The sequence below is a fragment of the Ornithodoros turicata genome, chromosome 7 (genome assembly GCF_037126465.1).
Source record: "Ornithodoros turicata isolate Travis chromosome 7, ASM3712646v1, whole genome shotgun sequence".
Taxonomy (NCBI): Eukaryota; Metazoa; Arthropoda; class Arachnida; order Ixodida; family Argasidae; genus Ornithodoros; species Ornithodoros turicata.
In genome coordinates, this window is record NC_088207.1 from 55999680 (window position 1) to 56024713 (window position 25034).

At 45.4% G+C, this 25034-nt stretch overlaps 1 long non-coding RNA gene and 1 other non-coding gene across 2 annotated transcripts; one reads left to right on the forward strand and one right to left on the reverse strand.

The window, feature by feature from the left end:
• Nucleotides 1-9188: 9188 nt before the first annotated feature.
• On the forward strand, nucleotides 9189-9955 carry LOC135400133 (uncharacterized). Its single transcript, XR_010424536.1, has 2 exons — nucleotides 9189-9393; nucleotides 9879-9955. It is a non-coding gene; the product is annotated as an uncharacterized LOC135400133 (long non-coding RNA).
• Nucleotides 9956-10271: 316 nt separating this feature from the next.
• On the reverse strand, nucleotides 10272-10487 carry LOC135401778 (small nucleolar RNA U3). The gene has a single exon (XR_010424910.1). It is a non-coding gene; the product is annotated as a small nucleolar RNA U3 (small nucleolar RNA).
• Between the last annotated feature and the right edge of the window lie 14547 nt (nucleotides 10488-25034).

Here is a 25034-nt window from a genome sequence, read left to right on the forward strand (position 1 = left end):
GACGCTTTCAGAGTGATTCTTATGAGTAGCGCCCAAACAACTGTATTTATATATACTATTATTTCTACTTTACTATTACACTGTAAACTGAAAAACACCCTTATGGGTGTAAATCGCTTGTCCTATAATTGACTCCTCTTTTTACACCGTATGGTCTGGAACGCCCTTTTTAGAGGGTGTATTCCGTGTAAAACACCCTTTGAAAGGGTGCTTTTCCTTGAAAATGCCGTCTTTTGCACCCTTTATACGCCTTTTTAGGAGGGTGTTTAACGATCTTACACCCTCCTAAAAGGGTGTTTAAAGGGTGCAAAAGAGGGCATTTTCAAAGAAAAGCGCCCTTTCCAGGGGTGATTTACACGGAATACGCCCTCTAAAAAGGGTGTTCCAGACCATGTACGGTGTAAAAAGAGGTGTCAGTTATAGGACAAGCCATTTACACCCATAAGGGTGTTTTCCAATTTACAGTGTACCACGGTCCCTCCTGCAGTCAAACTCCTTTACAACGAAGCTCAGGGGACAGCAAAAAAAAAAAAAAAAAAAAAAAATCGCAGTAAAGGTATTTTCGTTAAAAAGGATGTCCATTATTGGACCTATAGGCTCCAGGGGGACCGCAAAAAAAATTTGTTGTAGTGGTATTTTCGTTAAAAAGGTGTTCGCTATAAAGGAGTTTGACTGTATTACTATTTCTACTACACTTTGATCTACTATACAGTCTATATGACATCATGCACACATTATACTGGACCCATTGAGGGGGAAAAAAGAATTAGTAGTTTCCCTTTCTTTTCTGCGCGTCCTGGAGTAGCCAGTCCCTAGTTGCTCGAGACTAACATCTCCATTTTGTTCTTTTACAAATCAATCAATCAATCAATAAAAAAATTCTCTCTCTACGTGTCACAGATGCCGATATACTAACGTTCGATCAAACTTGGGCATCGAGCTCTTACGTCGAAGGTGCTTCGGCCATTTTCATTGGTTCTCAAAAGCGCGTGACCTCTCCCGTGGCTTCCTCATTGGCAGATGTACCTGCGGTGGCGTCACAGCTAGACCAGTTATGGGTGATTCTTCGGAGTCCTACCCTGCGGCAGGTGCAGCATATATATCGCCACACAAATTGGTTGACACACCTTACGGTGTAAATCTACTTCAATTATATTTTGGATCAGTTTCCAAATTCGACACGTCTCTCCGTAAAACTTGGAATGTTGATCTTTCACATCGGTGCAGGCTTTTACATTTGTCCGGCATAACTTGGGATATACGCAGTTTCAAACGACAGGACACTGCAAAGCAGTTCGGAGACACTTCTTTCAAAGCCGTCCCAACGTCCCAAACGTCCCAAAGCGAGATATCCCGAAGCTTATCATGTCAAATGCCTTAGGGTGTTGTGCGCTGTCAATGTAAAACGTTAAAAATACGCGAAAAATGAGACATTATCTCATTACGGCCGAAGTCTCATTACGGCCGTCGTCTCAATACGGCCGATAATCCTTTAATCCCCAAGTGTCTCATTACGGCATGAATGATGGAACATCTTCGACCGAAATGAGACTATACCTTCGGCCGTAAAGAGATCTTGGCCGTAACGAGACACTTAGGGATTAAAGGATTATCGGCCGTAATGGGACTTCGGCCGTAATGAGATGTTACCGAAGGGATTGACGAACATGACGATAAACACACATCTTATTACATAATCCACATATTATATACCCATGAGGGATGACTTTATGCACAAAAATCTTGCAAATGTGCGGCGCGAAACGTCTAAATATGCACAAAATACGAAATAATTTCTACAAATGAAAATGGGTTCAAATCCTGGCGCCGGCAGTGCTGTCTGGGTGTTTTCCCTGGGTTTTCCTCGGACGATTTTAAGACAAATGCTGGCACAGTTCCCTGCGAAGTCGGCCCAAGACACACGATCTCCCTGCGATAGTTGTGACGTTGCCCGCCTGAGCGTGACCGACTACGACAAGCAGTTCCAGCGCCACCACACTAAGGTATTGCCCGTGGTACTGCTCATTGGTCACTGTAACAACAAAAATATAAAACACAGTGGACTGTATGAAAGCTCGTAACCATTAAAGGAAAGCTTCAGTGTTTTATAATTTTGTTGTTACTTCTGCCAAGTGGACCTTGACCCAACCCTCTACATTCTTCATTGGTCACTGCAAAAGTTTGGTTTTCAAGTTCATTGGTGTTCAAAAATGCACGCACAGCCAGACAGACTGTCTGTCTGTCTGTCGCTACCTCGCTAGGAACTTTGAGTCCCTTATTTTTATCAAGGAAAACTTCTATAGCGTCTCCAAAAGACAGTTTTCCAGAGTCCAACTTTTGATGCAAGTAGGAAAAAATTAGAAATTAGAACGACTGGGCGCCGAGTCATATTTGAGGCCAATGTCTTCAGAAAGGTGTTGGGAGTTGTGACACACGAATGCGTGGGGAACCTTCGGGGGCTTTTTTTTTCTTTTCTTTTTTTTTTATAGCTCGCTGCCTTCTGTTTCGAGAAGTTCGTTCTGGCTTCTGGGTGCTAGTGGTGCCAGCCGAACCCACTGATTGCGTAGCAGAAAGGAAGCCTAAAAGCAGCGTAGCTTAGATGTGTAGCTGGAACACGGGTTTTGGGCCCGCGACCTACCCTCTGAAATAGCGTGAGTAGTGGCAAAAAAAAAAAAGAAAAGAAAAAAAGAGAGGCAGGCAAACACACACTGAATGCTCCGAAATAATATGCAACCGTAATATAATACATATGACAATCTGGAAGAAATATCACTATTCATCATCATCATCAGCATCATCATCGCCATCATCCTGCTCACCTTCATTGGCATCATCATTCCAGGAGTTTTCCACCAAAGTTACTGGTGCAAGTGATGTGGAGTTGCGGGCCTCACATTAGTGAAGTATGAAGAAATGTGCAATTATATGTCGCACGAAGCACTGTAGATTTTGTGTATAGGGAAACGTTAGGGTATATCCATTAGAACGCGCGAAATCCCGGGCCCTATATACTAATGACATTCCTAGGGCTGAAAAGCACTTTTCAGGTCATTCCCTTACGTCAGCTTCCAGATGAAGTTCGTCACTACCGAGGTTCGAAGCAAAGCATAGGTTTGGGTATCGACACGGGTATGATAACATGCACTCATTTTTACCGAGAATAAGAATATTCCTCGAATCGTTTCATTGAAGGTTGTTCTATACTTTCTCACTTTCTGGACTTCCTCGTTCAACATGTTCAACGTAAATGGACTCTATATTATTTTCTCCCACCAGGGGTTGCACGTCAGACCCGTGCCTGTGACTGGGGAGCTCAAGGACCGCAGTTGATGTGTCAACGGGTGCTGGGAATCCTTTCCGTTTAGGTGTGCTATACGCCGAATCAACATACCGATGCCTCTTTTAAAGAAGACACATTCACTCTGGCATTCAGTCTTGGGTAGTAACTAAGTTACTTCTAACTTGTAACTGTAACTAGTTACTTTTGGGGTTAACTAGTTACAGTAACTAGTTACATTTCCAGAAAAGTAGCTTTTAACTGTAACTAGTTACTGTTTCTGCGAATGTAACTGCAAAATGTAACTAGTTACTCGAATAAATGTCGATCCTTTTTTATGTACGTACACACGTCGTATTTTTCCCTGTGGGAGAGCCACATATTGACTTATACAGCTTCAGGTTAAGTGCAATAATACTTTTATCGCACTTAAATAAATGTACGTTTTTAACGATTGTATCACGCTCTCATGGTCATTTTTATGAAAAGTAACTGTAATATAACGAAGTTACTTTCTCTCAGTAACTGTAACTAGTTACTTGACCAAGAAAGTAACTATAACTGCAACTCAGTTACTTTTTAAAAATAACTTACCCAAGACTGCACTCTGGCCACATTCCCTCTCATATTCACACACCGAGGCAAGCGGTTTTTAAACTGCCGTCATTGAGATCCTTGCTTGGGTGTCGATGATGTGTGTTCGCTTTAATAGTTTATCTGTCCTCTGTAGCTTGCGTTACCTCGACTGGACAGACTCTGTTACAATCCGCTATAGACAGAATAGTCTGCACACACCAGTGTAGATCCCTGGTGTTGACGGACGCCCCTTCATTCCTTTATGGTGAGCACCATAATTCCCTCCCGGCAAGAAAACAATACGACGCCTTGCATCTGTGTTGGCGCTGGCCTCGAGGATATGAAGCGCTCGTTAAGGAGCATTAATCAAGCGGCTCCTGACAACTTTGTTCAAACACGACAATGCTTTCGTGCAATATGATACATGGATTTTCATGTTGGACAAGTTGGACGGCTATTCTGTCTCGTGTACTTTCCAGTGGTTGATAGAAACACCGGGGGGGGGGGGGGGGGGATGCGGTGACCACGGTAAACCACTGGTTGGTTCCCGGTGCATGGAAGTGCTGTCCACTATAGCAAGTTCGTCTGTTGGACTCTCGCAGCCAATAAAAACGCGATCGGCTCGTTGTCAGAACAGAACACACGAGAGAGATGTTGAGATCTACACTCTGACCTAGATGATGATGATGATTGTGCCAGTTGCTGATGCGAATAAATTCGCGAGTTGAGATTTCGCAGTTGTGATATCGCCTGTGTCTGCTTTTGTGGCGCTTACAACATTCGATTTAGAACGCACGGTTACTTACACTGTGCGTGCACCGGAAGCAATCTCACTGGCTGTCGTTCGTTTTACTTATCTAGTGGACCTTCGTTGGACATCCCTTGGACATACGCTGGACATCCTTGGACTTCGTTTGCGTGTACGAGTTGCAACAAGTTTAGTAGACCGTGGTGGATCGTGGCATTGAAGCACTTTTGATTGATTGATTGATTTTTAAAAGAAAAAAAATTGATGACTTTTGTTTTAGCGATATCCGTCGCATTACTTTAGATACGAGTTGCGCTGCAGAGAAGGTCCTGGGCACGAACCTAATCTAACTATACAAACCTATATCTCTAAACGCGGATCCTATATCTGTGCGCGGTGGCCACGTCGAAAGCCGAGTACAGTCAGTAAATAAAGTATATAGAAAAGAGTGCCTATAGGCGCACCTGAATGGGTGCAGCCTGGTCATTGTTGGGTGTCATTATGCAACTATGGGCCACCCTTCGGTCCTCGTTGACCCGTTCATGCATCCGTGTGTTTTATTCATGAGCCTTCGATTATGCCTCCCCCGTGATTAGTCCATTGTTTGCACAGGCTGAACAGGCGATAAATTTTGGACGGACGTTTCGCGGGAACCTTATGAAATTCCGATAACGTTCACGGGGTCGTCTCTCGTTGCGAAAGAGGCTCGGACGTGTTTTCAAGACGATGTCGAGTATGCATCGCGCCTCTTCTAAAAGTTACTTTTGGAACGCCGCAACTGTGGGTTATAATCGGCGTGGACAGATAGAGTAAGGACAGCAGTAAGCACTGGGGACACAAGTGTGCGTTCTGGGCCGACTTCAGGAGGACTGTGCCGATGTCCGCCGAAAAGCAAGGGAAACACGACCGGTGGTATAGGATTTGAACGCAGCATTGTCCCAGTTGTCAGCACTACACTCTTAAAAATGAACTTCACCGCATAGCACGCTCCTAGCCAACCATCGTCTCGAATGATATCGTTATCTGCCCTGATTTGTTGAAAACGAGAGGCGTACGCCTTTTTTGTGACACGTATGCTGTTCATAATTGTCACAGAAAAGGCGTACGCCTCCCGTTTTCAACAAATCAGGGCAGATAACGATATCATTCGAGACGATGGTTGGCTAGGAGCGTGCTATGCGGTGAAGTTCATTTTTAAGAGTGTACCTGGGAACGACCACTAACGAGCGAATACTAACGAATTAACTTTAAAATAACTTAGCAGCGCTGCGAATGAAAGTAATATACCCCTGTCACGCGGCAAACTGAATGACATTCCCGGCGAATGACAGTCGCACCGAATGTCATTCTTTTGTCCTCCAGAGAGCTACACGAAGAAACGGAATGACATTCGCAAATAATGTCTCTGTCGATAATTAAGACACCAGGGCCAAATATATGAAGTATTATACGGGTATATTCGCTACATTTTTATTTCTTTTTCTCGAAATTAGCGAAGCATTAGATTATTTTACAAAAGCGTTGCGTTTTCGACGACGCTCCGTTGGCTAAGTACCACGAGCAAAGACAAGTAAGAAGCCTATCAACGTGCCTATGGGAACGTGGCGACTGAGAACGAGGGTAGTTCTCCGAAAACAATGTCATTTGATTTGAGTTTGAGGTCCCTGCATGAGATCATCTGCAACTGGAACCTCCGTTATACCAGTCGAGTATATCTCACGAGGCTATCGATTATCGCACCGCACCTCGGCAACCTTCGCGAAACTATATGCCAATTCTTCCTGAAGACGATACTGGAATTCCAACTGCGTTCCTGGGTGGTATGCATCGACTCCAAAGCGGCACTGCAGTGTGCATGAGTACCCGATGATCGTTGGCACCAGTGGTTGCGGAGATGCTAAAGGAAAGGGGACGTCGGTTTTGCTTTGCAGAGTACCCTTGGCCACATCGCAATACGAGGCAGTGAAGAATCGGCGGCGGCTCACCGCAACCGTGGATCTCTCAACCCTGGCCGCTCAACAATGGCATGAAGCAGTGGACCCGACACCGTCTTCCAGTATGTCGAGAAAACTTCCTCGTCAGTTCACGTGACTCGGGCGTCGCCCCTTAATAGACCTTTTTTGAAAAGCAAGCGCCACCTGTGGCACGCAAGGGCTCATGGGAACTTAGAGCGCCAGAGGCGGAGGTAGAAGAAGAACAACAACATTCCCGGTGTGCGCAGCAGCGGCGTCAGCCGAGATACACCATAACCGTAGCAGACGACAGAGCAGTGTCCCTCAAAGTTCCCATGCTGCTTTGCTCCGCGCGCTTGGTGGCGCGAGCATCTTTTTCAAATCGTCTATTGTTCCGCTTTAATTAATGCAACACGTGCACAACGTGCGCTGTCCCAGCCACCATTGAGCACATCCTCGTGACCTGCCGACGCTACACGAGGGAATGACACACACACTTTTGCGTCAGCTAGGAACCACCGACATCAGCAGATCTTTCAGTATGTCCAACATTCTTGGACCTTGGCGAAATCCCACACATCATTCGCGCATCGATCGATGGCTTTTCTAACAACCACAGTTCTATAGTGGACAAAGTCTAAGCCGTTGCCCTGATACCTGCACAGCCGTGTCGGGACAACTCATGAAATTATGTTACAGCGCACGCAGCGGGGAAACACCCCATGACGTCATCATTCATGATTTACTTTTTGGCTCCAAGGTCATGCTGAAGACCTGTGTTCGAACCCCGGCTGTGCTGTCTCATGTCTTCTCACAGACTCTCCCCCTGAAGTCGGCCCAGGACGTCTTCCCATTTCTTCCTCTCTCAATTTCTGCATAGGTACCGCTCGTGGCCACTGTCGCTTGGGGTGCTACAAAGAAAAAGAAAGAAATGTCCACTAGAGACGAGCGGCACAGGTGAAACTGTTACATTTCGTAGGGCAAATTGTATGAAGCATTTCTGCTTTATCGTCGCTTTTATGATACTTTTTATCCCTCTCTCTTCATGTTCCAGACAGCCAGGGGAGAGAGGAGATGTCGACCTCATAAGGAGAGAAAGAGACAGAAAAAGCGGATTCATTTTATTTACGATTGATATAACAATTCTATCTATCCAAGTGGCAATTTTAAGGAAGCACGCATTTGTCGGTTTATCTCCTTTGAAGCTACGAGAACGTGTATAGATGTCAATAAGGCGCTGTTAGACCTAAGAAAGATCACTCAGGGTAAATGTTGTGCACAAAATGAACGTGAAGTTTTACCGCATATTCTTTTAATTTAGGAGTTCCGAACGACTTGTCTTCTCCTGACCGTATATTTCGAAGCCAATGGGAGAGCGATATTTCACCTTGTGGTGCCGTTAGCCCTGGAGGTGGTCTTCCACATAGTGGATCCGTATTGGGTCACGGAAATAGCTTTCCAAGAGAAAGAGAGAGAGAGAGAAAGAGAAAAGAAAAAGAAAGGAAAACGTACTGTAAAATCAGTCTTGGGTACTAACTAAGTTACTTCTAACTCGTAACTGTAACTAGTTACTTTTGGGGTTAACTATATAGTTACAGTAACTAGTTACATTTCCAGAAACGTAGCTTTTAACTGTAACTAGTTACTGTTTCTGTGAATGTAACTGCAAAATGTAACTAGTTACTCGAATAAATGTCGATCCCTTTTTTACGTACGTACACACGTCGTATTTTTCTCCTGTGGGAGAGCCACATATTGACTTATACAGCTTCTGCATGGTTAAGTGCAATAATGCTTTTATCGCACTTAAGTAAATGTGAATAAATGTACGTTTTTAACGATTGTATCACCCTCTCATGGTCATTTTTATAAAAAGTAACTGTAGTGTAACTAAGTTACTTTCTCTCAGTCACTGTAACTGTAACTAGTTACTTCACCAAGAAAGTAACTATAACTGCAACTCAGTTACTTTTTAGAAGTAACTTACCCAAGACCGAGTAAAATTGGAATGTCATTGGAATAGTCGTGCCTTATTATTAATAATAGTAACGATTAAAAAAAAAGCGGGGCAATGCGCCATTAAACTCCCGATTTAAAAAAAAAAAGCGGGGCAGAGAACCATTCCTTAGCGGATGCTAAACGTAATAACAAATAAAATCGGTTCTTTCGCCAAGTCGTGGGTTGGCGTAGGTGGGACCATTCAGCCACCGGTCGAAAAAGTTTGTGAACCACCGCTTTTTCAGCACCGTCCATACAGAGCACACGAGCATAAATACACAAAAAGGGGGGGCGTTCGTGACATTTCTCCGTGCGGATGTTTGTGTTAGCCGCCGCAGGGCGCTTCTCACGCACTCTTTCATTCGCGCATTTTTCAACTGGTACGTAAAGGGAAGGAAGGATACACGAAGGGGGAAAAAGGGGATAAAAAGTCGTCCCGAAGATCGGCAACTGTAAACATCTCCCTGTCTGTCGTGTGCCGTTTCTTTCTTTCTTTCTTCTTCTTTTTTTTTTTTTGTTAAAGGGCTGGTTGTTTACAAGTGGAGCGTCGTTGCGGGTGGGAGAGGGTCCGAGGGGGGTGGGGTGGGACCAATTTTGTCCGGTACATCTAATGATTTCATTGGTTTTGATAGATGAGGCCAATGTCAAGAACGGGGAAAGTGATTGAGAAGGGATTCCTGGCTGAGCTTTTCTGCTTTATCATATACATATGTCAAGTAGGAGACTCGAAATGACTTCTTCTGGTTGGAATCCCTCGCTCAACGTTTCCTCCTCAGGAAGACGGACTTGTTTTCGACTACCACCGCCAGGGGTACGAGCTCTTGTGCAGGTGATTCGGTTCGGTACGTGAGAATTCGACTTTAAAAAAAATATATATAAATGCGATTAAATTATATATAGGGCCTGACTTTTTCGGGTTTTATTTTTGGCCAAATTCGGGGGGGTAAGTATCGGGTGATATTTTTCATTCGAAAATTCGGGTGTATTCGGGTTAAATCCCGTTACGGCATATTCTGTCGTCGGGAATTCGGGTGCATTCGGGTGATTTTTTTTTTAAATAAAAATTTGTCCTAACATGGAACTAATGTTTAGCAATGTTGTCAAACTTTATTTTAATGCACGCTTATGAGTGTGCCACGCGACCCGGATGTTTTCGGGTAGATTTGGGTTAAACCCGAATTTTACAGATTTCGTTCGGGGGGTAAATATCGGGCGGATACGGGTTTAACCCTAAAAAGTCAGGCCATATATTATGGGATAGATATATAGGGTAATCTGATGAAACGAGGTATTACGTTTAATTAAGAAACGGAAGTTTGCCTTACAGGACACTTCGCTCCAGGGTATGCCGGACTCATCCAATCTATTCTAATCTAATCTGATAAAATGGTTTGTGTGCGTGAATGTCACTCGTGGTAGAAACTCATTCATTGCTAATAAAAGACTCGGCATGGCCACACCGGAATCCGGTTGGATCGCACGTGCCCCGTAATGATATCTCCGTGCCCACGGTCAGGCTTTTAGTACCGATCCTGTTGTGATTCTAGGAATCGAGGAGATTAAAGAATTGTGGGAAGTCGGCAATGGAGGCAGCGGAAGAGAGAGATACAGGGTTAAACCGCCTTGCCGGTTCCCTATGTGTGTGTTTCAGAAACCATTAAAAACGGTGTTTATTATAAGTCTTTTTTTTTTTTTAGTTGTCAAAAAATGCGGTGCCACAGCCACTCAGAATGGGTTTCTACCCTCCACCTCAGAGCGAAGTCCGAATGGAACGGTCATCAATGGCAGAAGCAAAGGCTGAGAAAGCCGACGCACTCTGCCCGCTTCGCGCTCAGGTAGAAACCCTACAACTCCTCATCGTGGTTGCAGGCATTTCGAGTTTGCGAAAGAAACTCAACAATCACACTATAAAAATGATCCCATGAAGCATGATCTTGTCTACGAAAGGGTTGGAACTTGGCATAAGTGTAGCGGCCGATGCCAAACGCTAAAGGTGTTCGAGACCTTTGATGCAGGGTTGCTGTTACTTCCGGCAAAGTACTTCGAGTTTTTCTGCTATCATTTAGCGTAATTGATCGCGCGAAAGGCGTTTTTTATTCGAGCAGTAAAATATTGCAACTCCTTTAATGGTAAATGTGCGATATCCGTGCGTTATCCGCGTGTTACAGGAGCTCGTGTGCTCCAGGTTCCCTCTCCCCACGCGCCTTCCGATAAGCGAGTTCAGCCGTAGGTGCGCATGCGCACGCGCAAGGCCGTATCGCCCAGTGCCTGCACGAAGCAACTCGCAGGTCGTGGAAAGTAAATTCGCAATTTTTGGGGCGCACGCGAAAAGCCTTTCGACGCGAGAAAAAGCGCTTCTTCGGCACTTCATTTTCCTTAAATACCACAAATACCACCGCGAATACCACGTAAATACCAATAGAAATTCTAGAAATCGCCAGAAATTCTTCCCATCAGGTTTGAAAAGCTGACAACGCACCTCACGTCGTGCACACGAGCCATTTTTGAGCATCGATGGTGATGTGATAAAGAGAAAGAAAAAGAAAAAAAAAAAAAAGAAAAAAAAAAGGCAAGCGTGGTGTTTTTGGCGGCCGTTATTTTCGCCCTCTCTCGCTTTATTGTTTCGTATACGTGTCTCATCATCTATTAGAAAGTGTCGTGTGTAATTAGGCGCTGTCGTCGCTTCGCTAATTTTTGCCCCTCACTAATTGGGGAGGCGGCCGCTGATTAATGGGGGGGCGCCACTTTGCCAAAGGTGCGCATTCTTTCTGGGAACTCGAGGGTCTTAAAAGGGTATATATTGGGGGCGGAGCACCTTCTTTATGGACACGTGGATAATACACTCATTGGTTCGTCAGGGGTGCAATGACGACAAAAAGAAGGAAAGCCTCGATCATCCTCGATGACTATACTATCACTGGTGTTTGTTGACTCATCCAGTTTCTCTCTTGTTTCATATACGAGAGATGAGCAATTATGAGGAAAAACGACAAAAATGACGAAGATGAAATGAAGAGGTGAAATTTGCAGCAAATTTTGGCGTCCTCTTGCTTTCAAACGTGTTTTAACCACGACCTACTAGATTATAACGACCATGTCGTGGGTGGGCACCGCTTCCCAGCGCCGCATTTTTGGAAGCTAGCGGTGGCGCTTCTCATCGTCCCAGTTATTGCTTCCTCAACTTCTATAATACTTTATACTTCAGCTTCCCTTAGTATTTCTGTACAAGCGGTGGACGTTCTACAGATGCTTTATCCTGAGGTTGATTATCATGGTCATTCTACGCGTTTTCATAGGAGCTATCGCTGTCGTCTGCTACGGTAGTCGTACATACGCTTCTGCGCGTCCAGAATTCAAATTTCCATCGTCCAATCGTGGCGTGCCGATGAGTAGCGCCCCTAGCGGAGCGTGCGGATGGGCTCCTCACAGGGGTTGCTGATTGTGACATGGTCGTTATAATCTAGTAGGTCGTGGTTTTAACTTACGAAAAGCCGCTATGGCGGCACTCGTTAATGGCCGCGCCCGAGACTGGGAGGCGATGGGTTCGAACCCTAAACCTTCCCTGGGTTCTCCGGCAGACGTTCCAGAACGCCCCCTGCTGGCCACAGTTGCGCGGAAGAAAACATTGTCCGCATATTTGGCATTGTGCCAGACGCGGTATCTCTAAGAGCCATTCTTGTCACGTGGTCCGATAAAGCTATACGGACGGACGTAGCTGGCCTATAAACACAGGGGTGTCATCATCCCCGCGGCAAAGTCGCCATCTTGTCTTGGCACCACGTCACAGGAAAGACGTCATCTCGAGGTCATGTGACCTTGTTTATGTTCCGTTTTGGCGCTGACCGACATTTCCACCAGCATAAAATTAATAAATGAACATATATTTTGCTGGTGCAACTTACACGGTGCTTCTTACTCCACGTAATACTTTATTCCTGCGAATTCTCAGTGCATCCATCACATCAGCTGAGTGAGCCTCAGCACTATCGTTATCGCTTTGTTGTGAGTGGACCCTCGTTACAAAGAGGCCCGCCAGGGGTGCCAAACCATCCATCCAGTGATGAAGAGCAGTTCGAGATCACAGGTGCAAGCCGACCTGTTCTACTGCAAGGACATGGGAGAACATTTATTGGTGGTCGACAGACATTAAAAAAAGACGCACATATACAGCAATCCTGTTGTTTATAAACGGTTCAACCGCCGATTACGAGCACAGCCATTTTTATGGTCACGTGTATGCTGACGTTTGCAACGACGTCAGGTCAGGACCTGTCCAGAATGCATCGCGCTCCCCTGGGCACGCTACCGCCCATGGACCTATATATGTGGGAGGTCACCCCTGTGCCTAAAGCTATCGCTTTAGAATAAAATGCTCCGTAATGACAGTCCCTGGTAATACTCTCGCGCGAAAATACTGAACATTCGAGCCAGAAATCTTACTAGAATCCAAACGGTTCATCTAGTCTTATCGACGAGCTCTCGCGTGGCGCACTTGATGAAGTATATACAGACCCTGCGAAAGATCATCAATAAAACAAGATACTCTTCAGACTACACTGTAAACTGAAAAACACCCTTATGGGTGTAAATCGCTCGTCCTATAATTGACTCCTCTTTTTACACCGTATGGTCTGGAGCACCCTTTTTAGAGGGTGTATCCCGTGTAAAACGCCCTTTGAAAGGGTGCTTTTCCTTGAAAGTGCCGTCTTTTGCACCCTTTATACACCTTTTTAGGAGGGTGTTTAACGATCTTACACCCTCTTAAAAGGGTGTTTAAAGGGTGCAAAAGAGGGCATTTTCAAAGAAAAGCGCCCTTTCCAGGGGTGATTTACACGGAATACACCCTCTAAAAAGGGTGTTCCAGACCATGTACGGTGTAAAAAGAGGTGTCAGTTATAGGACAAGCCATTTACACCCATAAGGGTGTTTTCCAGTTTACAGTGTACTTTATCTATATAGAAAAATCTTACGCGAACATTCTCTGGTAAGTGCATCTATATTTACCTCGCATAGTGTCTACATCATTATATGGTCTTGTACTCGAACTTCGTTTTTTTCGAATGTCTTCTCTTCCACCTAGCGACCGGATCTCCCCTTTTCTAGGCAATAGAGTCTCCCCACCATAGAAATCCTGTCATGAATGCGAAGGAACCAGGGTTGCCATGAGTTCCGGAAGTATGGCTACTGCCTTTCCACTGGCTGGACAAACAAATATTTGCTGCCCCTCGACCTGATCTTTATATCCGGGGTACTTTTACGTTATATTGTTCGTATAGGAGAGATGCGAAGCCGAACGGGTGTTGTGTATTGTTGTCCGTTTCAGTCTTGTCCGTGCGGAGCAACAGCACATGTTCTCCCACGCTCGTCTTGGGCTCCATCACACTGTTGGTCATTATTGCGTAAGGGTAAGAGCATCAACTAAATTCCGTGACAGGCATTTATTTTTGTTTTTTCATTCCATCTGCGGCTATAGAGAGAGAGGAGGTGAGAAGGATGCGTCTTGGACCGAGTTTAGAGGAGTCTGTGACGTCTGGAAGGTCTTCCAGTAAGGCCTGGAGAAACTGGTCGTACACTGTAAACTGAAAAACACCCTTATGGGTGTAAATGGCTTGTCCTATAACTGACACCTTTTTTTACACCATATGGTCTTAGAACACCCTTTTCAGAGGGTGTATTCTGTGTAAGACACCCTTTGAAAGGGTGCTTTTCCTTGAAAATGCTTTCTTTTGCACCCTTTAAACACCCTTCTAGGAGGGTGTAAAGTTGTTAAACACCCTCCTAAAAGGGTGTTTAGAGGGTGCAAAAGAAGGCATTTTCAAGGAAAAGCACCCTTTCAAAGGGTGTCTTACACAGAATACACCCTCTGAAAAGGGTGTTCTAAGACCATATGGTGTAAAAAAAGGTGTCAGTTATAGGACCAGCCATTTACACCCATAAGGGTGTTTTTCAGTTTACAGTGTACGATTCGAAGCCGTCACTACCACACGTGCCGTTCTACCCGCTCAGTGACGCCAGCCATTTTTTTGCTCGGATATATGACGTCATTCCTCAACATCAGTCGCTTCGCATGTGCGCTTCGCAGCCTTTTTTAGTCAACGGCAAAGGTCCGTGACACCAAAGACGCGCGGTCAATAAAGTTGGATACCAAGACAGGACACCTTCTGCTCGCTCGGAAATGAGGTCTGACGTCACAACACTGGTTTTAAATACTACGGGAAATTCCCACAGGTCTTGCAGTACAACAAGCAAGTCCTGGAGACCCCGACTCCAACAAGACCCCGAAAGTCGCTGGAGAGGCGTGTTAGCTTAGCTCAATTGGTAGAGCCCTGGACCGGCAATCCAGAAGATGTGGGTTCGATCCCTACAGCTGGCTAACCTTTTCAGTGACTTTCATCTTTCACCTTCTGCTCGCTCGGAAATGAGGTCTGACGTCACAAACACTGGTTTTAAATACTACGGGAAATTCCCACAGGTTTTGCCCAGTATACCTTTAAAATATATTTTCCTTCAGTAAAAGCGACGCAGGTCTTCTTTCTATAAGACGCATGTAAAACTATACCCCTTTAATCTCGTAACCAGTGCGCGGGCCATCCTTTATTAGCGACGTCCGAAGGAGGCCTCGACGCACGCAAATCGTGACCTGCACCGTCCATTGCCTTCCTTCCCATGGTGTCACTTTATCCATGGACGATTGCACTGAATGGCGCTAATTACATTATTAGCCGATCGTCGCGTGATTTTCACATTAGCGAGAACGTCGTCGGTCTTCCCGAGGTCCCACATATTGGGCCGCCGGGCTTCTTCTGTGGCCCTGAATAGATGGGCGACGGCGCCACTCCAACAAAGCCACTCACCGGGAGGGGTCACGAGGTCATGCTCCACGAAGCACCTCCTCGGCTCGCTCTATACCTGACATTTATTTGGAAACACGTGGGACAGAGAATTTCCACCCATAACACGAGGAAGTGTACAAAGATGACGGCGTAAACACCACCGACAAAGGGACTAAATTGTGACGACCCTTTGTGGAGTATGTTGGTGATTGTGGTGGGAGGAGGGTGTGTATTCAACGGGGGAAGTCAGTGAAGAGGATGTGATAATTTCTAGCTACAGTGTGGGCTTATATACCCGAAGGACACTTTGATAGATTTGTACGCTACACTCTGAGAAAAAATGAGTAACTTTACTCCTTTTGGGGACTAAATGCATTGCCACAAAAAATAGTCCCTTTCGGGAGTAAATGCACGGGAGTAAATGAATGTCACAGAGTGGAGACTGCATTTCACGCGCTATTGTAAGAGTCCCAGGTACATAATTCGTGCGCATGCATGAAAATACTTTGAAGCAAACCGTCAACCGTGATATATCGAGTGATATAAAATCTTGCGACATATATAAGGCACAATTTGCGAAGAAACCAGCGCTAACTGTTTCTTACTCTGTGTGGCTGGAAAATTGCTACGTTTGGTGAGTTATATACAGCCTTATGTCATCAAATTGACCAAGGGCACATATTTCCGCAGACTGTTGCATTCAGGAGACAGGTCAGTGACGAGTTCAGTCCTGGGGAGTAAATGTCGGGGTTGGAGACTAAAATGGGGAGTAATTGCAATCTAGGGGATTAGAAGCTGCAATTGCTCCCCGTTTTACTCATTTTTTCTTCTTAGAGTGTACCACCGCGAGTTGTTGGTATCCTCGGGTGAGCATCTAGGGATAAGCAAACGGACACGCGCTACCTAGCGTGTACTGACCCAAGCAGCACAATGTACTGAAAGTCGAATGCAATGGGGGTGGACGGGTAGGTGGAAGGCCTTGAAGAGACTCGTGGAACTAAAGAACATTGGTAGACACATACCGTCCACCCCTATTGCACTCGACATTCAGTACATTGTGCCGCTTGGGGAACCACCGAAACTTGAACACACATATCCCCACGAGTATATAGCCCCTGAAATTATTGCGTCGCCACAACCCTGCCACACACCGAACAACAGCTACATACATGACGATGGGATGAAGTGCTTCACCGCATGGATTGCGATACCCTATATACCTTGCATATACCGACCTTGCGCATAAAATCTATCATTTTTTTTTGTTTCCTATAAGCATTGGCTTTCGCTCCCCACGCAACATTTGTCCTTCCAAGTTCTTAACAGTGCATAAGGGTGAACCAGAACCTCTCTGCATAGCGACGGAGCTTGGAGAAACGAAGCTCAGTTGTAATGCATGCTTCCATGGGGTGTGTATATACCCCGCAATCATCTCGTATGTAAGTTCCAATAACTCACAGATCGTACCATAATCACGAGTTAGTATTTTAATAAGCGCCTTCGTTGCAAGCCATATAAGAGCAATCCATTCGAGTTCGATTGAATGGCACATTGTTTTGAGCGTATCGAATGGAGCATGCGTGGGCTCGGCCCTTTTAATTCCGTGATATATGATGGCAACATGGGAGGGTCTTTTTAACTCCTTTAATTTGCCCGATGCCTTCCGGGGGGGGGGGGGGAATGTTTCCTCGCACGCATCCAGTCATTTTCTCTTTAATGTGCGGACTAAGTCGATGCTCCTGTGCAACTTGTTGCCCAGTATGAAAAAGAGACATCTTCAGCGAAGCGTTCAGTATATAGCTTGAATGACTTTTTTGTTTTTCTCGTTCTTGTTGATCCTACAGCGTTCTAAAGTGGAGTTTCGTATACAGTCAACCCTCGATTTATGAACACCCTCGGTTCCCCGAAAAATCGTTCATAAATCGAAAATTCCGTTAACTGAGTACTATCGAGCAAATGGAACAGTATTTCCGAGTTGGGGTTGTGTTTATAATGCCATATATTGTGTAATTTTGCTTTTGACCATGCCTTCTGCTGTATCAATCTCACATAGAACAGACGTTAGCGCATTCACACTCTGTTTATTATGCAATACTAAATTGTTTAATTTTGCTTTGGACCATGCCTTCCGCTGTGTCAATCTTGGAAAGAAGAGATGTCACCACATTCGCACTGGACTGGTCTCGGATTTCCTTCGGGATTTTTAACCTCCGGTTATTAATCTCTGGGTGACAGCGACCACCTTATTCATCAACTGAGGTCAGGAACACTTGGTCGCACCTTGTGCGACCCCGGAAAACCCGTTTGTTGTTCGGATTTCGAGTGGTTAAGTACCGAGGGTGCAATACCTGGAAAACGTTTTGTCCGTTCAGGCGTCATTCATAACACCACGGAATAATCCCTTTGAAGGTTTCTGTTGATTTAGGAACGATCCGTTCATAAATTGAGGGCAAAAACGCTGGCCAACTCCTAGTTGGTTCCCAGAAATTCCGTTTATTATTCGAATATCGAGGTTCATAAAACGAGGGAAAAATGAATGGAAAAAGTTTGGTTCCGTGTGCCCGTGTTCATAAAACGAGGGAATTCATAAATCGAAGGTTCATAAATCGAGGGTTGACTGTATATAAATGCCGCGGAAGAAAGCAAATTAGAAGATGGCATAATATCGTGCTGCTCTGAAACTGGGAACGATACTTACTTATATCCACCGTGTCTATATGCCGGGACAGAATTGGCGGCGGAATACCCTCATCGTCAAAGAACTACTTAAAAATCCTGCCGAGACGATATCGTCCCCTTGCACGTCGGCTTTCATAACACACTATTGGACGCAGGAATGTGCCTGGAGGCCGGGTGTCGTCCTCATCAACGCCGTTTGTCGCCTGGTGACTAATGGGGCCTAAACATGGACGTAATTGTCCTCCTTAGAGCCACTTATACACCGACTGGTTTTACGGACACATCGGCCACCAGGAGCGGCCTCTTTCCTCTTGTGCTCTATTCGTGTCGCTGATTTCGATGGCAGAAGAATCTGAGCAAAGTACATTCACATATATATAGGATAACTCCTTGGTCGAACTTCGTATCGCGGTCCAGCTTCGTGTTCACAAGAGCCGCCTGTGGCTGATTTGATATCGCTGTAGGGGGCACTACGTGACCAACTCATCTACCGGTGTGTCATTTTGTATGGGAGTCTTTTATAGGAACCGACCGCAAGAGAGACTAACCACTCGTGCGAGCCTCTTTGTCTTTCTTTTCTCCCAGACCCTATAAGCACTCCTTGCTCAAGGAGAACGTGTCTGTGCAACCCGTGTAAGGATCGTATTATGATATCAAGTGTTGCGTAGTCAGCCCAGGCACCTTTTTTTGTGTTTCGATTATACGTGGTATCTAGTCGTCGTTATGGTGTATGTATTTAATTAACCACTGTAGGCTCCGTATTCTTGCCCCGCCCTCTGGGATTACTGGAGCCGCTTTAGCCTGGCCCGGCTCTCTTCGGTCACGCAGCTGCTCTGTTGTAGAATCTGACTGTCTTTCTCTTAACCTAATGACATATCTCACAAACAACAATGTCGCCACAGTCATCTGCTCTTTGTAGGGACTGGGGATTTGGAGGGGTTCTGGAGGGGATTTGCTGTTTGGACTAGGGACATTCGAGCGTTGCTGGAAAGTGGCCCAGCGCGCCCTTGATAGGAGTGAACGGTGCGCTTCGAGAATCAAAGAGCTCGAAGCGAAGCATTAGGGTATTCCGAGGACAAAGCAAGGATATGCACTAGAGCTTCATGTCGTTACCTTGTGGTACCCTCTTCTTATCCTATACCGAAAGCCTATTCATCATACACCATATACTTCCTGAAGGAACTGGACATCAGCAGCATACATAGGACAGATGGTAAAGTGATGGTAAAGAGACGGGACTGATTTCAGATCTGTCGAGTAAGCCTTCCAAGGAAAACTTGGGACCTCACAGCCAACGGTATAGGATTCGAACCAACTACCTGTTATTCTCTGCCATGACGTTAACTGACCATCGACAAGATGCCACTCGGGTGCCTGCTCAGACATAATTCTCTCTCTCCTTCTCATGCGATGTATGTTTTCCTACGGATCAGCCGTACGAGAGTGCGTTGTCCGATCGGTATGCTTTGTCCTTCTGGAGAGAGCGTAGCATCTGGCAGCTCCAATCAGGTTACGTGCAGGTTAATCGATATCGCTATCAAGTACCAATCGTTGGCCGCTTTTCGACCGCCCTCGTTTATTTCGCTCGTATTACAGATGAACTCCTCCTTCTGCGATGTCTCAATGGAAGGGCCGTAAGCACGGCCACCATGCACAAAGGTCGCCACAGGGATTAAAGAACCGGGCGATTAAGGAAAAGACAGTGGAGGTGGAAGTCACGTCGTCCTTTTCGTCATACGTTGTATACAGGGTGTCACAGAAAACGTGTCATTAAATTATAATAAAAAAACTACACCACCTAGAGTCATGCGGTCAATGGCATTTGTTCTTACTGGGTTTTTGCCACCTCCTCATGTGAATGTCGTGTAACGTAAGTTTAATTATGTACATTTTTGCGAGCTTAAGTCGGAAATTTCCCTAGTATAGAGGCCACTTTTTTACCACTCCAATGTGAAGAGCGTGTCTAATTTAGTCAAATTAATGATAATTGACAGGGATATTCAGGAGCTATCCCATTGGAAAAAATAGCCGAACATCATGGTATACGGAGGTCGCACAGAATGGCGCACGATGAATTTTTCAGCGCAATCTTTGTCAGTCCGACGAAAGGAGGTTGCAAACCCAGCCCTCCCCGACACCGCAGAAAGAGATAAAACAGGCACGGTTTATCACGTCCGACTTTCGCTGGGATAATGCTTTCCCTCTCCCAATTTTAGGAACTGTTACATTTTCTACTAGCACTCTGTGGGCTGGCTTCGGAACCTCCTTTCGTCGCACTGAGAGCGATTGCGCTCAAAAAGTCATCGCGGGCTATGGTCCGATGCTCCGAAAAGTATGATATTCGGCTATTTTTTTCGATGGGATAGCTCGTGAATATCACTGTGAATTATTAGGAATTTGAGTGAATTGGGCACGCTCTTCATATTGGTGGGGTAAAAAAGTGACATTTACTTGGCAAATTTTCGAGTTCAGTTCGCAAATATTTACATAATTAAACTTGGAGTACATGACATTCACATTAGGAGGTGGCAAAAACCTAATAAGAACAAATGTTCTTGACCGCATGATTCTAGGTGGCGTAGTTTTTTTATTATAATTCAATGACACGTTTTCTGGGACACCCTGTATACATATTCGCAAGTTTGGGGAACAGTTCCAAGACAGGTCTCCCACCAGGACAGAGGAGCCCGCGTACGTGGGACGTGCAAGAGCCTGCTGTTTACAACATTAATGACCCCCGCGTGCAAAGCGACGCACAAAAACAAACAGTGGCGGCTCCTGCAGGTGCTACTTTCGTGACGGGAGACCGTGATGAATGGTGGTGCGGCATCCCAAATTGCGCCTTTCCGACGAAATTCTCGAGAAACTAATGGTTTCAAAACGGTCGGAAAACACCTTCTCTTGCAGTGTCTGTATAAACACACCCGCTGCTTGATTAGGATCAAGTGCCCGATTAGGATCGATATTCTGGACGCGAGGGATGTTCGGCCAGGGATCCGCACCGTTGACGAGGCTCTCGGAACGAATGCCACAGTCTCTGTTGCGCAGTGGGGCGATTTCTGGACAGGAAAACGATTAGGGGAATATCTAAGTATCCAGCGTTTCCTTGAGGACAAAAGATAGCGCACGAAGTATAGACAGGAGTTCTCTGTATGCCGATGAGGAGGTATTGTGAGACAAACCCGCGATTTAAATATCACCCTAAGAAAAAAAGGAGTAAAACGGGGAGTAATCGCAGCTTCTACTCCCCTATAGTCTGCAACTACTCCCCATTTTAGTCCCCTAACCCAACATTTAGTCCCGACATTTACTCCCCAGGACTGCAAATTGTCACTAAACATCGCGAATGGTCTCCTGAATGCAACAGTCTACATAAAAATGTGCCGTTGGTGAATTTGAAGGGCGCATAGGGCTGTATAACTCAGCCAAGGTAGCAATTTTCCACCCACACAGAGTAAGAAACAGTTATCGCATCTTTCTTCGCAAATTGTGCCCTATGTATGGCGCAAGGTTTTATATCACTCAATAAATCACGATTTGACGGTTCGCTTCAAAGTATTTACATGCATGCAGACGAATTATGTATACCTGGGACTCTTACAACAGCGCGTGAAATGCAGTCTCCGCTCAGTGACATTCATTTACTCCCGAAAGGGACTATTTTTTTGTGGCAATGCATTTAGTCCCCAAAAGGAGTAAAATTACTCTTTTTTTTTCTTAGAGTGTACGTGATTAAGCGAACCGTCAATGATTTTGGATTTTTGGATTCCGTGTTAGCGCGTCGTACAATAGCAGCGTTAATAATAATAATACCCACAGTCGGGATACGTCGCCACAGTGACAGCACATGTTTGGGAAAGGAGGGAGGGAATTTATTGGCAGAAAAAAAAAGGAAAAATATAAACAAGAAAGAAAAAGAAACAACAAAAAGACAAATAAATAAATAAACAAATAAAAATAAGAAAAAAATGAACAAGACACTCGGCTCACAGGGAGCCCCAGGAGGCCCGTATTGTGCTTGTTCCTCCCAGAAAGTCTGTCTGAGGTTTTCCTTGGGTTTTCCGGCAGACTTTCGAGACGAATGTCGGCACTGCAGTTCCCTCTGAAGTCGGCCCAGGACGCATATTGACCCCCCCCCTGTCCCCCACTCCTTCGTGCTGTCCTCTCTCCATCTGTCCGCATCTGTACGCCGCTCATAGCCTCAGTTGCTTCGCGGCGCTAGCACGGAACTTAAAAAGAAAACACACGCATCCGATAGTTGGTACTAATTTGACAGCTTTCCCAGGCAGCGCACGACATTGGGCCGATATCGGCAGTAAGTTGGGCATATCGGCCCAACATATCCCCGACGCTGCCAACTTGCGACCGTTGTACGACAGAAGTTGGCAATGTCGGCTCGCGTGTTGATGAAAAAAACGCGATATCTAGCCGACACTGCCAACTTGATATATCACGCTGAAGTTGGCAATATCGGCACAGTGTTGACCGAAATAAGCGACATGCAGCCGACATTGCCAACCTGCGACCGATATCACTTTGAAGTTGGCAATGTCGGCTTGATGTTGACCGACACCAGCGAGATGACGCTGACAATGTCAACTCGCGATTGACATCCCACAGAGATTGACAATGTCGACTTGAGGATCATAGAAACCAGAGACATGACGCCGAATATGCTTTTACAGGCGAGGAGAAAGGACCGAGAACAGTTAGTTTAGAAGTGAAGTGGATCTACTCGAACGCCGTCCACTTGTCCAACGGTGAACACGCGGCGAAGATTGAAAAAGAAACCAAAGCTCACAACGTGTTCCAATTTTATTTTTAACCCTCTAATCCACGTCATAGGGAAACGAATTGGTGGCAACGCGCGAATTAGATTGCCATTCCTAGTCTCTATAGCAACCCCTGATATATACGTGCGTGTCTGTGAGAGGCAGGATTTCCCCGAACCGGTCCCTGCACTCTGGATTGGAATGAAGACGTCTCATGAATGATAGTTTAATGATAGGCGAAAATTGTGCTCGCTTCTTAATTAAAGACGTTCTTTCCCCTGCGTGATAATGAATTGAGTATCGAGCAATTATCGGCCCTCCCGGATAAAACTCTGTCCTGGGCCTTCTTTATATCAGGAAAGAAAAAAAAAAGTGCTTCCGCGTGTGGTCGTTGCGTAACGGCCTCGTTTGACGAATGCGGACATCACTCGGGTTGGTCCAAAGGGTGCTGACATCGGGGATTGTCCTAAGAACTTTCATCGCAGTGGACCGGGGGAGGTCCCGTATCTAGAGCCCCGCACGGGCCTATGCACTATATGCTTCGAGCGACTTTTCCTTATTCCAGCGAATAAATTACGAAAGGGCGCACATATTATTGAAATAATGGTGGCAAGGATTCATGATGTAAACACTCCTGACCAGGGTATGTAGAAAGAACACCCACCGATAGGGTCTTAAACACAGCTGAGAAGTTTGATGCAGAGAAGACCTCCTTTGTTACGCTTGCTGCGGAGAAATTTGTCATCAAATTTGCCTTATTTTCAGACTTTGTTTCTCTGTATTGTCGCTAACATTCCTTAGACTCTGGATTTTGTGTCATGAACACTGTTACTGATATACTGCTGGCTGGCCGCCATGTGCCATGTGCGTGTGTCATCTTCCTACATGATTTGTAATTATCTGGTCATGGTTCACTAATGGTGTCTACTTTGGCATTTAGTATCACATTTCGAGTACACCCAATGTGTGTGTACCAGCTCGCGTGGCGTAGTGGTTAGGATGATCGCCTTTTACGACGAGACTGGGAGGTGACACGCGTTCGAATCCCGCCACCGACTGGGGTGTCCGAGGTTTACCATGCGTTTTCCGGCAGACTTACCAGACGAATGCCGGCACAGTTCCCCATGAAGTCTGCCTAGGACGCATACTAACCCCTTGGCCCTCACTCCTTCCTGCTGTCCTCTCTTCATCTATACGCCGCTTATAGCTGCAGTTACTTCGTGGCGCTGAAGCAGCATACTGAAGTTAGCAGTCTTGGGTAGTAACTAAGTAACTGTAACTAGTTACTGTTGGGGTTAACTAGTTACATTTCCAGAAAAGTAGCTTTTAACTGTAGCTAGTTACTGTTTCTGTGAATGTAACTGTAAAATGTAACTAGTTACTCGAATAAACGTCGATCCTTTTTTTACGTACGTACACACGTCGTATTTTTCCCTGTGGGAGAGCCACATATTGACTTACACAGCTTCTGGTTAAGTGCAATAATACTTTTATCGCACTTAAGTAAATGTAAATAAATGTACGTTTTCAACGATTGTATCACCCTCTCATGGTCATTTTTATAAAAAGTAACTGTAATGTACTATAAGTTACTTTCTCTCAGTCACTGTAACTGTAACTAGTTACTTGACCAAGAAAGTAACTTTAACTGTAACTTAGTTACTTAACCGAGAAAGTAACTATAACTGCAACTCAGTTACTTTTTAGAAGTAACTTACCCAAGACTAGAAGTTAGTGCTTCACGTTGATACAGTGAACTTGGCTGAGGTCACTTTGCGATATGTATCCCATGGCGACAACATTTCATTCTTTTTACTTTTTCGATTCGTAGCAAATACTTTGCTCTACAATGATACAAAGTGTGGGGTTCCATTTCAGATGAGAACTCTCTGGAGGGTTGGTTGTCCCCCTTGCATTTGTCCCTTTATGGAGTGCGTGGCCTAACCTCATTTCCAACTCGACCTTTTGTGCGGTTATGGAGGTAACATTTATGGGAGTCATTTTTCTCCGTGTAACCGTACTGGAGAGGGACGCGTATGTATATTCCTTCGGAGGAAACGCTTTGTCGCCCTAATGAAACGGAAGGAAGTTCAAGTGGGTTACATCTCGCGAATTAAGCGACGGATTCTAGTACCGTCTATCATTGCGTAACGGAAGAGCATATATAACTGTAGTGCCTCAGGTTGAGAACCGGGTCAG